General features: G+C 44.3%; 1 long non-coding RNA gene across 2 annotated transcripts; it reads right to left on the minus strand.

The window, feature by feature from the left end:
* Positions 1-3,756: 3,756 nt before the first annotated feature.
* Positions 3,757-17,857, minus strand: LOC309796555. Of its 2 annotated transcripts, XR_014292474.1 has the most exons (4): positions 17,763-17,857; positions 17,532-17,590; positions 5,142-5,267; positions 3,757-4,686 (listed from the first exon to the last, which is right to left on the minus strand). It is a non-coding gene; the product is annotated as an uncharacterized lncRNA (long non-coding RNA). The 2 variants fall into 2 exon arrangements; XR_014292475.1 differs by lacking the exon at positions 3,757-4,686 and having other exon boundaries at positions 5,061-5,267.
* Positions 17,858-18,127: the final 270 nt, after the last annotated feature.

The raw sequence follows: 18,127 nt of genomic DNA on the forward strand, positions 1-18,127 counted from the left end.
TTTTTTTTCAAAATATGTCTGTATTTGAATATGTGTGTATTTTCTTTGCATATAGCTATTTTGTTTAGGCTAGGTGACGAAAACAGTTTCGGCACTAATTTTCAGCAGTAAGGTACAACTGTCTTGCCAATGTTGGTGCCAGCCTTCAAAATGGATAATCAGATTATGCACATTTAAAAATAATCTCTATGTTACAGGAGTTCCTGATGTAATTAAAATGTGATTTAAATTTTTATTTATAATGTGTGCAAAGGTTGTTGAAGCAAACATTTGGATGTTTTGAGGTACACCTGCACTGAAAAGTCAGCACCCTTTTTCCATTCCATGGTTCCTTGCAATTAATATCAAAATGAATCTAATGTATAACAATAACTGGGCTATTTTATTGAAGTAGAATTGATTTACAATGTTGTGTTAGTTTCAGGTATACAGCAAAGTGACTCAGTTATACATTTATATATATAATCTTGTTCAGATTCTTTTCTCTCTGCGTTTATTACAAAATATTGACTATGGTTCCCTGTGCTATAAGTAGGTCCTTGTTGGTTATCTATTTTATAGATAGTAGTGTGTATGTGTTAATCCCAAACCCCTAATTTATCTGCCCCCCCTACCCTTTCCCCTTTGGTAACCATAAGTTTGTTTTCTGTGTCTGGGCTATTTTAAAAATCATGATCAAATCAGTCTTTTCTGTATTTATATTATCAAAATGATTTACTATGTTTAGCATATCTTGTTTCATGAGGCAAGTGTATGAAAATGCTTTAGGATAATTTTTAACAGGATTTTTAAAAAGGTGGTCTACGTTAATTTTTGGCTAATCAATCATATGTTATACAGTATAATGAAAAGGCTATGGCATTTTCAGTTAGATCTGAAAATCAGTTCCTGGTTGTGTAATCTTAGACAAATAACTGAGTCTCTCTAGGCCTTAGTTTTGTCATTTGTGATACTGGGATAATACTTAACACTTGGTTTGCCTTCCTGAGTAGTTGTGAGGATCAAATAAATAACAAGAATTCTTTTAAGAATCTACAAATTTAATTACTATTGACCAGGGAAGTAAATTATTTGGTAGATCCCATTCCAGAAGCATTCTGATTAATTGGTATTTGATTCCACTCATCTTGTCTCTGCTTTCTGCTACAGTCATCCTGTGTCATCGTATCTCTGAACAAATACAACCATTAGTTTTGGAAACATACATAATTGCTTACCATATAAAATACATTTCCATATGCTGTACTCTATTCCACTATATTTCTTAATGGTTGTCATCAGAGAGTTCTTTCATGCAGTATCTAAATTTGTATGCAAGTGTGAGGAAAAGATAAAGTTACAAAAGAGCAAAGGAGAAAGGGAAAAACTCACAGATAAGGAAACAAAAACAGGAAAAACAGGAGATGAATGCTACTAATTATTTCTCTCGGGAAGGTAATAAATGTATCTGATATACCTGTATATGTCAGGCCCTAGATTAGTCACAAATAAGATGACAGACTCTAAGTTTAGCTTGAAAGGCCACTAGTCTGTTCTATGAGATTTCTAAAATTTTTTCTGTTTAAATCTTGGGGTTTGAAAGGATGTAATCATCTTTAAGGCTATGTTAGAGTTGATATGTTTAAGCTACTGATTGAGATAGTCCAAGGTTTGTGAGTTGTTAAAACACCAGGTTGGTAAGGTCAGTGATCCGAATTAACATTCTCTGAGGCTTTATTCCATCCACGTATCACCACAGACTTTGGTCTCAGTCTTGGGAAGCAGCCTTGCAGGTATGTTTCACTGCTATGGAAGAGAGACTAAGATAAGGGCAGAAAAGGCAAAAAAAAAAAGTGTGCAGCCAACTTGAGGTTTGCATCATAACCTAGTTAGGAGGAGTCAAGGGTCTTGTATGTGAAGGACAGTTAAAGAGAACACAGAAGTGATCTTCAGAAAAGACAGCAGTAGCTTGATCCTAGGAGAGGACACTGTCTCAAATAAGTTTTGGGACATAGGGAAGGCCAAGAGGTTTAGAAGAAACTCAGAACACTTTAGACCTAGAACATCCTCATTTTTCAAATGAGGGAACTAAAACCAAGCTAAATGGTTTACCTGCAGCTGGTGCCATTGGTGGTAGTACTTTTCCAATTTCAGGGGATGACTTTTCTCTAGAATGTTAGAATTGGTTTCCTTTGTGATTCTTACTCGTGCTTTGTGTCAGTGCAGTTCTGATTATCTCCATTTTGGTGCCTTCAGGCTAACTTCTGTTTTAATCTAAGGCAACTAGAGTTTACTTTACTTCACAAGTATTTACTGAAGGCCTTCTTTGTGCCAGGTCTTGTGCTAGCCACAGGTGATAAAATGGCGATTGTCACGCAAACATAGTGCAGTTATGACCAGTCATCACAGAGACCAGTTTTCACTGAATTTATTCAATTTATGTAAACTCAATAGAAAACCAAGTTTTGGGATTACAAAGTGAGCCAGCCAATCAGCTGCAAGGTACCATGCCTCTAATTCAAATCATCCAAAGAGAAAAGGCATATTATCCTGCTCAGTCATGGAGAAGGTCCATTGTTTCCCTTTTAAATTTCTTACTGAGGTTTCCTGAGGGGCTAAAGGCAAGATTCAGTTTTTCAATTTCATGAATTTTTGTCCTTGAGGTTTGGATTCAAAATGAATTCATTTTTTGTAGGACTTCCCTAGAGACCTGGTTGGTTCAAGCTTATGTTCCAAATACCTTTGTAAATGAAACTGTCCTATTCGTCGCCATGCCACCTGACTCCCCCATTCATACCTGCCTGGGCCAAAAGTAGAACAAAATAATACAAATGCATTTTCCACCCTTAAGTAGCATATTGATGCCTGCTGTTGAGTCTGAATATCTGAAGTGAACCACAGTTTGCATATTCAACCAAGGAGAGCCCTGAAACGCTTTTGTAAGATGATTGTTGCAAACCTAAAACAGCTTGAAATGAAACCTTTTGAAAATGTAAGGGTGATAGTTTGAAAATTCTGTTACCTTGAAAGAAGCAAAGAAAATGATGAAGAGGTCTTCAGAAAACTCTCTCAACTTTCACTTAGTTTTCAGCTAGAAAGACTGCTTGAAATATCTTGAAAAGCATTTTCTTTCCAGACTTTGTGATAATATAGTTATCAGTGGGATATATGGTTCCAGATTTCCAATAAGGAGCTCAGGGCATTACAGAGCATTAAGTATACCACTTCTGCATATATCTGGTAATGTGAGGTACAAGGCTTCTAAAAAGAAGCTATTGTAACTCAGGGAGCAAATTTTCCCTTGGAATAATAGTGACACTAGGGAATGCTCCGTGAATTAACACTGTAAGAAAGATTTGGGATCAACATGATTGGCCTTTTGCAGTATATCAATCAATCGTCGCTTTTTATTAATAAGACTTTTTAATTTTGGTCAGGTGCTTTCAAGTGAGTAGAGTTGATGGGATCCCACTGTGCTGTGCAGTGGTGACATTTGCCAGACGACTGAAGTACCGCTGAAGTGTTGCTAACCGGTTGGGCAGCCTAAATATGATAAAGCTCTGTAAACTAATCTCATGTCATAATAACTCTGCATTTTGTCAAAAGAGTCAGAATCAAGGGTCAGATCAAAATGAAATGTTTCGTATTCCCATAGTGTATAAGAGAGGGAAAGGTGTGGATGCCCTTGGGTTAAAAAATAGTTTATTAGGTATTTTCTGATCACAAAATAAATTTATAGTAACTAAAAAGAGTACAAAAAAGAAAAATATCCATAATCCTACCAGCCTAAAAGGCAAACATTGTTAACATTTTAGTATAGGTCTATCCACACTTTTTTCTAAGCATATCTTTACCTAATTGAAATTGTTCCATAGATCCCATTTTCTTGTCTGCCTTTTTTTTTCCAGTTGTAATGCACATTGAAGTTGCTGCCCATCTCTACTGATTAGAGATTTGGTCATCCTCCTCTTCCTGGTACAGAGGAGACACCCTTACAAATGAAGATTTCCCTCGTAAATGTAAGTTTCTTATTTACAAAAGGGTAACTTCTACTTGGTTTTCAAAGTTCTACTTGGTTTTCAAAGCTTTTCCTGTGTCCGCGGTTCCTTTTCTTTAAAAAACAGCCTAAAATAATCCTTATGCAGAAGAGGCATATTTTAGGGTGAGCAATTCTACTCCCTTTCAGCCCTGCCTTTGAAACTTCCCCAAGAAGTTTCACAGTCATAATCCAGAAGCTAAGTTGATGGATTGCTCCATACCTTACTGAACCAGTCTCTTAATCTTGAGCAAAGGTCAGTTCAGTTAAACAGTGCATCTCATTTTAGGAGGCGGTGATTTAGGTGGGCTCCTAAAGTTAGGCCTAAATGGTATGAGCGATCAGATATTTACTAAGGAAGGCAGTTCTATGGAAACAAAACAAAAACAAAGGTTAATAGCTGGAACACACTGAAAACGCAGACCGAGTCCTAAGGGCGGGCAGTCGACAAGAGAAGATATCTAGAGGTTGGGGTTGAAGCACCTTTTGCAGTTCGAATGTTTCTGATGACGTCAGTGGATGTTCAGGTAAGCTTTCTGAGTGGCCCACGCAGCAGCAGGCACAAAGATTGTGTAAATGAGCTGTCATGGTGATTTCTCTGATGTTTACATCAAGTTGTTCACATTCAGTTCGCAGGGTTTTGTGGGAAAGGGCAGCTTTTGTTCTTAGTGCTTCCAAGGCAAAAGGGGAGGAGAAAATTGGAAATGTTGGTTTGGAGAGGTGTAGTCAGATACTGGAGGAAACGAGAACTCAGGATCCAGTCCAGTTTACATGTGTATAACAAAATCTCAGTTAATAGAACGAGAATCTGATAACCACAAGTGCGTATTAGAGTTTCTACTGAAACAATTTTTCTCCTCAAGGGTCCCCCAAATATCCTGAGGTTCCTGCATCTGCCAGGAAGTGTCCTTCCTTACTCACCTGGTTAGGCTGCTAGGAACCCTGTTTTACAAGGGGCTTTATGGGCTGCATAAAGTCAACCTTACTTCCTTAAAGCTCTTGGGTCGTATCTGAGTCTATGCACATCATTCTCAAATATGACCTGCCAGTCAAAGCCTTGGTAACGTAACCATATTGAACTTATGCAGATAACAATATTGCCATGAAAATAAGAATATTCACTCACAGTTTCTAAATTCTGGAGGGATCAGGTAGGGAGAAAACTGTAATTGTTTCATCTTTGTTCACCAAGGTATACTCTACCAAACAGCTGTAAGTCATAGATGGCTTAAGAGAAAAGAGTTCCTTAAGTCTGGACAAAGAAAACATCAAAAACAAACAATGTTTTTTAAAGAAAAAAAAAGGCATAGAATTATATAATGTTCCTCATCAGTCCACTCAGTCCCACATAATTAATTCTTGACTTATCAGAGTCATTTCCATGACTCTCTCTGAAGATGAAGCACTTCTGCAAAAGCATCAGAGTAAAACAATAGCTGTCTGTAAATGACAAAGGACTTTAAAATGGCCATGGTTAAAGATATGAGAGATTGACGAGGAAATTTGGTTATTTCTATGACATACATTTTAAGATGATAACTAGAATTACAAGCAATAGCATCAGATTTCAGGAACTTCACACAAATTCTGGAACACTTACATACCTATACAAATGCAACATAAAGAAGGCTTAGTATCACCTCATATACTTGACAATGCTTCCCATGTAATTAACACCTCAATTAAGCCTCATTAGTTTAGTATCTCTCTTTCATAAGGAGAGAGAACAAATCTTTTGAGGTATTCCAAGGGCCCTCTGGCAGGTCCCAAAGTTACTTCCAGCTCAGAAAGATTTAATTTAGAATTTGATTTTGAAAGTTTGTCAAACATCACAAGTTTCTGGACGTGTGACTAAACAGGATCACAGATCATTATGAAAAAATACTTCATCGGCTTAAGGTAACAAAATATTTTAGAAGGTTACATAGTTGTGGGCAAAACTTAGCTCATTTAATACTAAGAAGATTCAGTTTTCTTCAGTAATCAAAGACCTGATTAAGACAACATGAGCACAGGAGATTAGTTCGGTAAGACACATCTTTGCTTTCTAGGCAGAGCAAAACCCTCACAATCTCTTTATCAAGAGCACACCAAAAGTCTAAGAAAACTTTTTCCATTTACTAGATGGAAGAAAATTAAGTTAGTTTTATATAAGTATACTATTGATATTAAAACTTATTTTAAAAGCCTTATGATAACAATTCAATTTTATCCAGCTTGACCACACAAGGTAAAATTCCTTCCTCACAAGTGCCCACATCCATTGAGTTTGTCCTGTATTCTCCTCTTTCCCATTCTGAAACAACCAGCTTTACTTGAGGACAAAATTACTTTCATTTCCCTTAACAAAAATGCATCTCCATAACTTGTACCTTTTCTTAGCCCAAAACAATACTACTTTCCTTGTATGTAAAATTGTTTCCCTTATTATTTCTAGTAGTTTTAATTACATATTAACTAGAATTCTTAGAGACCTTATTTCTCATGAAAACTAAGTAGTAAGCCATTGTGAACTGTTACACCAGCATTCTTTAGATTGGGAAATTTATGAATACATTTCATAATTTTTAGCAACATCTACCTTTTATACAGTACAATTTTTCAATCTGGCACAGGACAGACCAGTGTCTTTACTTCCTCTGTAACAAGAAACCAAAATAGGTAAACCTATGTTCAGTAATTAATGTTCAATATTTTATCTTATTTGGAAATGATCTAGATATTCAGTGAATTTCCATCCATTAACTCAGCAAAACTTGAGGTTACTAAATAGATATACTGTAACACATAATTATTGTTGAGAAATTCACCAAAAATCTCTCATCCCACTTAGATGTATCTAATAAATCACTTGCTCTTAACAATTATGTTTAGATTACTCAGTAAAATTTCACGACATTAGCTAGCTAGCCGTCATCTTAAGTTATATTTCTCTTGTTGACAAATTTTGTAGCAGATAAAACATGACCTTATGACTAGTAAACTTAGGAGAAAAAAACCTGTATTATATTTAATGCTGATAATTCTGAAGACCTACCTATTTTAATTAAACCAACAGACTTAAAGCATTAACTTGAAAAACATTTGGGTTAGTTTCTGTATTTCTGAGAGTTTAAGAATACTTCATTCAAGTAAGTAAGTGCTTATGTTTTCCCCCTTTTAAACCAATTAAACAGAACTCTTTTACAAATTAATTTTGGCAGTACCGTCAGAAGGTAGAAAAATATCACACACCTACAACATACATACATAAACACACAGACAGATGCAAATAGAGACCTTTTAGCTGTCGTTCTAAAATTTTAGCTATGACTTAGGTACAATAATACAAAACTCACTTGTTTATAAAAGAACAGTTGGATCCAAATTGTGTTTCTGGAAGTTGGAATAAGTTTACCGCCTTACTAATACATGTGGAGAAGATACTTAAGATTTTTCAAAATCTGTGCCAAATTTCAAAACACCTCCTTTGCATTTCAAAGAATTGATCTTTGGGGTAGAAAATCTACATCACAAAAGCACAGAGTAGCCAAGTTTTCTCCTAGGAGTTGTGGGGTATATTTGCCTATTACTAGAGGTCTAGGGTAATTACCATTTAAATATTTCTTAAGTGCGGGTTTCTTAAGTGGAGCTTCAGGGTTTAATACATTATGCCTTGATAAAGTCTGTACAGAGCATTCAACAAAGGACTTCAAATGCTGTCCTTTTTTCTGAATACACAATTCAACCTAGGACCAAATTCAGCTCCTGGGGAAAAGTCTCTACTACTGCTTCTATCAGCTTCTGAACGTTGGCCTCTGAGCCATTCCTGATCATTTGTAGGAGAGCCTGGGAGAAATTCTGGTTATCTGTTTCCTCTGTCGGGGAGGGGATGTTCCCCAGGGGACCATCTGGCTTGTCTGGTAACTACAATATATAATTATGGGTGGGAAGAACACCCCTTAAGCAGCCAATCAAGGTTCCCGTGGGTGGGGTTAGTGACCAATTCAGTGACCTCCTTGTTAGGCAAGAGGTCTTCTTCATTACAATTCATTGTGGTGGAAAAATGATTTGTATACGGAAAAAACAGGAGATAAAAGGTAACGCAGGGAAGATAGTCTGTCACCCAGATTTACTTATTGTACTTATATCTGCGATCAAATACAATCATCCTTGTAAGGCCAACTGGCCCGAGGCAGGGGAACGCAATCAGATTCACAGGTTGCATCAGACCGAAACTCTCCAGACCACCCAGTTCCAGAAACTGACCTGGGGACCTTTCACCCGGCCCAGCCTTCCCGCCCTTTGAGGGGCGGGACTAGCGGTCCCAAGACTGATGTAACCGGCACCAGATAGTGGCCACGATACCCGAAGAGACCACCAAATAAGGAATACCCTGCGCCCTCCCAGATTCACCACACCCCTTTCCCTTCTTCCCCAACCCTCGCCCGGGTGCGACTTCTCTGGGCCCTTTCTCTCGGACCAGTGAACCTCGCCCGGGAGCGCCCCCTAATAAAGCTCACTTGAAGCTTTTCCTCTGTTTCGCGATGCCGCTTGTTAAGATCCGACCTTACATTCGGTGCGGAAACCCGGGAGGGGTACCGAGCCCCGCGGGTTACCGCGCGGGCCGCTCCTCCCCTCCCCCAGGAGACAACCAGGGAACCTCTACTCATCCACCCGATCCGGCAGAAAACGAGGTAAGTCCCCCTCCCTTGTTCCCTCCGAACCCCAGAGTCCCTACCCACCGGACTCCCTGTCCCTAATCGCGGCCGCGTCAGGGACTCCTCCGACCGCTCTCTGACCCGCCGGGCCTCGGGTGATTGTGGAGACGTCCCAATCGCCTGACTGCCCTCCGACCTGCCGTGAATTGGAGACTGAGACCAGGGACGCCTCTCTCCCTCTCCATTCACTCAGGTACAGACTGGGGGTCATGGGAGCCTCACAATCGAAACCAGATTCTAAGACGCCCCTGGGGTGTCTCCTAGCCAACTTTACAGCCCTCGGTTTCTCCCAAGATCTCCGTCGCTGACAGCTTATTTTCTATTCCACTGTGGCCTGGCCACAATATCCTCTAGACAATCAATCCAAATGGCCTCCTGAAGGGACTTTCGATTTTAACATCCTCCGTGATCTAGATAATTACTGCCGCAGGACGGGCAAATGGTCCGAGGTCCCCTGTGTTCAGGCCTTCTGGTATTTACGCTCCCACCCCTCCCTCTGCGTCGATTGTTCCACTTCCCAGATCCTTCTTGCCAAACAGACATCTCCTACATCCAAGCCCCTAATTTCCTTTGACGATGACCCCTCTCCACTAGCCGACCCACCCGAGTCTCTCGCCTCTCCCCCCTCCAGAGCTCCTCTCCAGCCTCCACCCTACCCTGAAGCCGTCCCTCCTCCTCCCGAACCCGCTCCGGCCCATCCAACCGCTTCCCAGCCTCCCTCAACCGTTTCTCCTCCTATGCCCCTTGCCTCGCCAATTAGTGCACATACACGCTCTCACGACAAGATTCAAATCTCCTCTGCCGTCTGAGGGAGGTGGCAGGAGCGGAAGGAGTAGTTAGAGTTCATGTTCCCTTTTCCCTCCAAGATCTCTCTCAAACAGAAAAGCGATTCGGCTCCTTTCCTGCCGACTCTTCCCGCTACATCAAAGAATTTCGCTACCTCTCTCAAGCTTACAATCTAACCTGGCACGATATCTTTGTGATCCTATCTTCTACTCTGACCCCTGACCAGAGGGAAAGAATTCAAACTGCTGCCCGAAACCATGCAGATTAGGTTCACCTTACCGACAACTAACTCCATGCCTATCGGAGTGACTGCCGTACCTGGCACCGATCCAGGCTGCACTTATCAGGATGGCCATCGTAAACGCGACCTCATGATCCAATGCCTCCTGGCTGGCATGCAGGCTGCCGCTCAAGGTAGTCAATTTTGAAAAACTAAAAGAGATAACCCAAGAACCTAACGAAAATCCAGCTATCTAGCTATCTTTCTCAATCGCCTTACAGAGGCCTTAACTCTCTACACCCGGCTGGATCCCGACACCCCGGCAGGGGCAGTGGTCCTAGCCACCCATTTTATCACCCAATCAGCCCCGGACATCCGAAAGAAATTTAAAACGGGCAGAAGACGGCCCTCAAACCCCTATTCGAGATCTGGTAAAGATGGCCTTTAAAGTCTACAATGGCCGTGAGGATTTGGCAGAATCCAGCCGACAGGCTCGGATGCACCAGAAGGTGGCCCTCCAAACCCAAGCTCTTGTAGCCGCCCTAAGGCCGGCCATCTCCCATGGATCACAGCATCCATGGGGTCCGCAAAAGGCAACCCCGCCGGGGGCCTGCTTCAAATGCAGAAAAGAAGGCCACTGGGCTTGCCAATGTCCCAATCCCCGACCTCCTTCTAAGCCCTGTCCCAGCTGTGGGTTAACGGGCCACTGGAAGAGTGACTGCCCTATGACTGGCCCTCCCTCAGCATCTCCACGCAGGGGGCAGGCCGACCCAACGGCATTACCACTCGAACTGCTGGGATTGGCTGACGACTGACGGCACCCGGACTCGAAGTCCCCCATCACCCTCACTGAGCCCAGGGTAACACTACAGGTAGCGGGTAAGTCCATCTCATTTCTGGTGGACACGGGGGCTACCTATTCGGTCCTGCCTACTTACTCCGGGCCAGTTTCTCCTTCCCAGATCTCGGTCATGGGTACTGATGGCAAGCCATCCTTCCCACTCCAGACCAGTCCACTCCCATGTCACATCGAAGGACTCCCTTTTACTCATTCCTTCTTAGTCATACCATCCTGCCCAGTTCCCTTGCTAGGCCAAGATGTCCTTTTCCACTTAGGGGCCTCCCTCCAGCTGGTTAGACTTGACCCTAAGGTCCCCTCCTCCCAACTCCTGCTTCCTCTTCTCGGCCTGTCTCTAGAACCCTCCCCCCTCCTATCCCCCTCTTCCGATCACACGGAACCCAATCAATCCCCAAGTCTGGGATACTTCTAATCCCATAATAGCAACACACCATTCCCCTGTCCTCACCCGCCTAAAGGACCACTTCAAATTTCCATCAAGGCCCCAATTTCCCATCTCTGAGACTCACCTTAGGGGGCCTATAACCTATTATCACCAGACTCCTAAACCAGGGACTACTTATCCCCACTGACTCTCCCTGCAACACCCCCATCCTGCCTGTCCGCAAGGCCTCTGGAGATTATCGCCTGGTCCAGGACCTCCGACTAATCAATGAGGCCATAATTCCTCTCCACCCAGTAGTACCAAACCCATACACTTTACTCTCCCATATCCCCCCCATCCACAACCCACTTTACGGTTCTGGATCTCAAAGATGCCTTTTTCACTATCCCCCTACATCCCGACTTCTATTTCCTCTTCGCCTTTACCTGGACGGATCCGGATACTCATACTTCCAGTCAGCTCACCTGGACAGTTCTTCCCCAGGGCTTCCGCGACACTCCTCACCTCTTCGGTCAGGCGCTGGCACGGGACCTCACTTCCTGCTCCCTTACCCCCAGCACACTCCTTCAATATGTAGATGACCTCCTACTTTGTAGCCCATCTCTCAGCCTCCCAAGACAACATACTGCAGATCTCCTCAATTACCTTGGCTCTCGCGGTTATTGGGTCTCCCCAGCCAAGGCTCAGTTATCTGTATCTTCTGTAACCTACCTGGGGCTCCACCTTACCCCTACCACAAAAGGTCTAACAGCCGATCGCACCCGGATTATCTGTGAACTCCAGCCTCCAGAAACAGCAGAACAAATTCTCTCCTTTTTGGGCCTTATAGGATTTTTCCGACACTGGATCCCTAACTTTGCTCTTCTCGCTAAACCCTTATATCTAGCTGCTAAAGTAACCCCTCAAGGACCCCTCACCTCTCCTTCTGCCGTTCGACCGGCCCCTCTCACCCTCTGTAACACTCTGATATCTTCTCCTCCCCTTTCTCTGCCCAACCCAAACCGACCTTTTCACCTTTTTGTGGATGAATTCCAGTGGCTGGAATAGCCACTGGACTCCTTGCCCAGCCTGTAGGGCCTTCCTACCGCCCCGTGGCTTACCTCTCCAAACAGCTAGACACAACCATTCGGGGATGGTAACCATGCCTTCGGGCCCTAGCAGCAGCAGCCGAACTGACCAAACAAACACTGAAACTGACTCTGGCCCACCCACTAACCATGTTTTCCTCCCACCGGCTGGTTGACCTCCTAGGCCACAAGTCTCTCTCCCTCCTGGGCCCCTCCCGCATCCAGGAGTTCCACCTACTATTCATTGAAAACCCAGCTATTTCTCTTGATCTCTCCCCTCGCCTGAACCCGGCTTCCCTCCTGCCTATCTCTGGCACTGGGGGTTTTCCATCCCATTCCTGCCCTCATGTCATAGAAGCCTTCAAACCACCAAGAGAGGGACTCTTTGACACCCCTCTTTCAAATCCGGACCGCACTCTCTCTGTGGACGGTAGTTCGATACTCGGTCCTGACGGACGCCGACGGGCAGCCTACACGGTGGTAACTATCTCAACTATTATCGAGGCTAACAGCCTCCCAGAAGGAACGACCTCCCAAAAGGCTGAACTAATCGCAATTACACGAGCCCTTAACCTTTCCAAAGACCAAAGGGGTTAACATCTACACAGACTCTAAACATGCCTTTCTCATTGCACACAGCCACTCAGCACTGTGGAGGGAACGCGGATTTCCGACCACGAAGGGATCCCCAGTGGTCAACGCTTCCCTCACTGCAAAGCTCCCGGAGGCCCTCCAGCTTCCTAACGAAGTAGCAATTATCCATTGCAGGGGTCATCAACTCCCATCCAACCCAACAGCACAAGGTAACTCGAAGGCCGATTCCGTGGCCCGAGAGCTTACAAAAGGGGATCCTCCAGCTCCACTCCTATTTTTTTACCAGTCCTACCCAACCCACATGTACCCCGCACGAGGAAGCTGCCTTACTATAAAAAGGGGGACACAAAGACAACAAAGGATGGATTTTTATAGACAACAAAATTGCCCTACCTCTGGCCCAAACAGCCGGCCTCCTAGCAGACATCCATAAATCCTTACACATTGCTCCAAAAGCAATGTTCTGTTTTTTGGACCCCCTCTTTCATCTGCCAGGACTTAGAGAGGCCATCTCAAAGACTCACATGGCCTGCCAAACCTGCGCATCCGTCTCCCCACAAGGAGGCCTACGGCCCCGAATTCCTACACACCAGATGCGTGGACATCAGCCTGGTGAAGACTGGCAGATCCACTTTACCCATATGCCCCGCTGCAAAGGCTTCCGATATCTGCTCACTCTCATTGACACCTTTTCAGGTTGGATCGAGGCCTATCCAACAACTCGAGAAACGGCAGACACAGTCGCCAGCATCCTGCTTCAGCACATCATCCCCCGATTTGGCCTACCGGTCTCCATTCAGTCAGATAACGGACCCGCCTTTGTCTCTCAGGTGGTTCAACAGGTATCCGAGGCTCTCCAGATCACCTGGAAACTCCACATCCCCTACCACCCCCAATCATCTGGTAAGGTTGAATGCGCCAATGGGATCTTAAAAGACCACCTCACCAAACTGTCCCTTGAGGTTCGTGTCTCATGGCCCGACCTGCTTCCTCTAGCCCTTACCCGAATCCGAGCCTCACCTCGGACTCCTACTGGCCTCAGTCCTTTGGAACTACTTTACGGCCGCCCTTTCCTCCTTCACGACCTACCAACCCAGAGTCCACCCCTAGCCTCCTACCTTCCCTACCTCTCCCTGCTTTGCCGTCTTCTCCGCAAACACGCTGACTGTCATCTACCGACAGTGACTGTCTCTGAAACTTCCTCTCTCCCTCTACAACGTGGTGATAGCGTCCTCCTCAAAGAATTACACCCTCAATCTCTCAAGCCACGGTGGACAGGCCCCCATACGGTGATCCTTACCACTCCCATGGCAGCTAAACTCTTGGGACACCCCTCCTGGTACCATGTCTCCTGCCTTAAAATGGCCCCAACTCCAGAGACTTGGACAGCCCTACCGCTGGGTCCCACAAGACTATGGCTTGTCCGTCATCCTCTCTCCTCCTGCTGCTCCTCCTGCCACACAGGACCCACCAGATGTCCCTATGGCGCTTCCATGTCCACGGGACATGGCAAGCTAAAGGTCGGACCCATGCCCGAGTCCTGGGCATGGGAGACTACCAACCAGATGGGTGCCAGGCCCTGGTAACAGTCCAGATCCCCATCTCTAACATAGAAGGTGTTCCCCTGGAATTGTCCACCCCTGCTGTCTGCTTCACTTACGATCAGACCCAAGACTACTGTCAATGGTGGGATGAGACCTATGGGGGGTGCCCCTATGACTCATGTAACATCCATGTGGCAAAACTAGATATCAGGAGCTCGCTCCGACAATCCCACCTGCTCTCCGACTGCTTTCTATGTGCCTCACTTGGCCGGCCACCCTTGGCTGCTGTCCCACTCGACCAGCCCTTCAATTCTACTTCCTACACCTCCCCAAACCCACCTTTTTCCCCGTTAAAAGTCCCCATATTCCTTGATTCAAAAAATCTCACCATCTGTTACGGCAGCTGCTCAAAATCTAGCTGATACTGGGTTTCTTTGCAACTCATCCCTCACAGTAAACACATCAATTGAAGCACCACCAGGCATGTTTTTGTGGTGCAATGGTTCCCTCACAAGAGATCAATTCTTCCTCCCCCTTCCCATGTATCCCCGTTACTCTCATCCCACAACTCACACTGTATAGCCAAGCCGAATTTTCCTCGCTAATCACGCCGCCCTTTACCCAACGGAAAAGAGCTATCTTTCTTCCTCTGGTCGCAGGCATCTCTCTCGCCTCCTCCCTGGTTGCTGCAGGCCTCGGGGTGGGGAGCTCTAACAAACACATAGTGTTTCAACATCCTGTGACTTAGAACATAAACTCCAGCTAGCCACTGAAGCCTCTGCTGCCTCCATCTCCTCTCTCCAGCGCCAAATCACCTCCATAGCCCAAGTTGCTCTCCAGAATCGACGAGCCCTGGATCTCCTGACAGCCGACAAAGGAGGTACCTGCCTCTTCCTACAGGAGGAATGCTGCTATTACATCAATGAAACAGGACTCGTCGAAGACAACGTAAACGCCCTCCATCGCTTAAGAGAAGAACTCAAATGCAAACACCAACAGTCCGCCTCCCCAATTCCCGATTGGTGGCGATCCACCCTCTATACCTGGCTAACACCAATCTTAGGCCCCTTAATTCTCATCTGTATCTTGCTCACGTTTGCCCCGTTTTCTTAGGTTCCTTGGCAGGCGCATGGAGGAAGTCTCTCGGGTGGCCACAAACCAAATGTTCCCCGGTCCTTACACCTTGCTTCCTACAGAACCCCCCACTGGTCTCCCCTAAGCCTCGGACCTCTGGTCGCCTGACTCCCCTTTCGACACCCCCATTCAGCATGAAGTAGCCAGAGATCAGAACGCTGCCCCATTACACCAAAGATGTCAGGATGTAAGGCCAACTGGCCCGAGGCAGGGGAATGCAATCAGATTCACAGGTTGCATCAGACCGGAACTCTCTGGACCACCCAGTTCCAGAAACTGACCTGGAGACTTTCCGGACCACCCAGTTCCAGGAACTGACCCTGGGGACCTTCCACCTGGCCCAGCCTTCCCGCCTTTCAAGGGGCGGGACTAACAGTCCCAAGACTGATGCAACCGGCACCAGATATTGCCATGATACCCGAAGAGACCACCAAATAAGGAATACCCTGCGCCCTCCCAGATTCACCACACCCCTTTCCCTTCTTCCCCTATAAAATCTTGCCCAACCCTCGCCTGGGTGCGACTTCTCTGGCCCCTTTCTCTCCGATCAGTGAACCTTGCCCAGGAGCGCCACCTAATAAAGCTCACTTGAAGCTTTCCTCTGTTTTGCAGTGCCATTTGTTAAAATCCGACCTTACAAGCCTACTATATAAAGTACTTAGAAATGTTGAGAAAGGGGGAGGTGATATCTTTTTAAATGGATAGTTGAGCTTAGAAGAAATCAGGGGAAATTCTCAAGGGGAAAAACCCAAAAGAAAAGTGAAAATCAGAGTCTAAGTACCTGAACTGAGGCTGAAGGGGCTCTGGATGAAGATGGGATGAACGCCGATCTTTGTAACTCAGCAAATTGGCTTTTTTTTTTGGCGGCACGTGGGCCTCTCACTGTTGTGGCTGCTCCCGTTGCAGAGCACAGGCTCCAGACGTGCAGGCTCAGCGGCCATGGCTCACGGGCCCAGCCGCTCTGCGGCATGTGGGATCCTCCCGGACCGGGGCATGAACCCGTGTCCCCCACATCAGCAGGCGGACCCTCAACCACTGCGCCACCAGGGGAGCCCAGCAAATTAGCTTTTAATGCCTTCCGGAGAATAGGAGACAATGCTATATAGGCTTGTATGACATGGCAGTTGGAACTGAAAGATACATACATACTTCTTCATAATATTGGGACTCTCAAAAACTACTTCCTTAGTTAAAGGAAGAGGGAGACAGAAAGCAAGCTTGCTGGCCTACCCTCTGGTGTGTGTGTGGGAACCTCCCACGATATTTTGTAAATTTTTATAGGTATTGCCAAATTCCCCTCCATAGTGATCATACTATTTTGCATTCCCAACACCAATATCTCAGTTAATTTTAGATTTTATGTTACTCCATCGATTAAAAAGCCACTACACATTATTAAACCTTACATTTGCAGCAACAGACAGCATATGGAGGTAGGTATGGAAAAAGACCCCAATTTGTGATTATAGTCAAGATTCTGGAGGCCTAAGTAAATAGTTCAGCAGCACCCCTTAGAACTATGGCTTTAAAAGGCTTATTAATTTCACGGTATGGAAAACTTGAAAACTTAATATTGTGCAGATGGCAGTACTCCCCAAATTGACCTATAGATTCAATACCTATCAATCAAAAGTCCAACTGTCTTTTTTTTTTTTTTTGCAGAAATTGTCAAGTTGATCTTGAAATTCACAAGGAAATGTAAGAGACCTAGATGAGCTAAAAACAAACAATCTTGAAAGAGAAGAATGATGTTGGAGGCCTCGGAATTCACAATTTCACATCCAACTACAAACCTACAATAAAGACAGTTGTAATAGAAGAAACGGATAAATTCCTAAAAACATACCAAGACTGAATCATGAAGAAACAGAAAATCTGAACATACCAATAACAAGTAAGGAGGCTGAATCAGTAATCAAAAACCTCCCAACAACCAAAAGCCAGGACCAGACTGCTTCTCTGGTGAACTCTACCAAACAGTTAAAGAATTAACAAACACCAATACTTCTCTAACTCTTCCAAAAAACTGAAGAGGAGGGAACATTCCCCAACTCATTTTACAAGGTCAACATTACCCTGATACCAAAGCCAGACAAAGACACAAGAAAATAAAATTGCAGGCCAATATGCATGATGAATATAGAACCAAAAATTCTCACCAAATATTAACAAGTCAAATTGAACAGCTCATTAAATTGATCATATACCATGATCAACTAGGACTTACCCCTGGGATACAAGGATAGCTCAACATGTGCAAATCAATAGGCATGAGACACTATATTACTGGAATGAAAGATAAAAATCACATGATCACTATCAGTAGACGTGGAAAAAGCATTAGATGATATTCAGTATTGGCTCATGATTAAAACAGTCAACAAATCAGGTATAGAAGCAAAATACCTCTACAAAATAAAGGCCATATGTGACAAACCCACACCAACATCATACTTACTTAATGGTGAAAGTTTGAGAGCTTTTCCTCTAAGATCAGGAACAAGACAAGGATGTCCACTCTCACCACTTTTCGACATAGTACTGGAAGTACTAGCCAGAGAAATCTGTCAAGAAAAAGAAATAAAAACCATTAAAACAGGAAAGGAAGAAGTCAAGCTGTCTTTGTTTCTAGATAATATGATCTTATATACAGAAAATACTAAAGACCTTACCAAAAAACTACTGGAACTAAAGTTGCAGGAAAGAAAACGGTTGTGTTTCTATACACTAACAACAAACCATCTGAAGAAGAAATGAAACAATCCCATTCACAATAGCATTAAAAAATATAATTCATGGGGTTCAGGGGATTAAAAAATGCAT

Source organism: Mesoplodon mirus, assembly GCF_964341445.2.
Source record: "Mesoplodon mirus genome assembly, chromosome: X".
Classification (NCBI taxonomy): Eukaryota; Metazoa; Chordata; class Mammalia; order Artiodactyla; family Ziphiidae; genus Mesoplodon; species Mesoplodon mirus.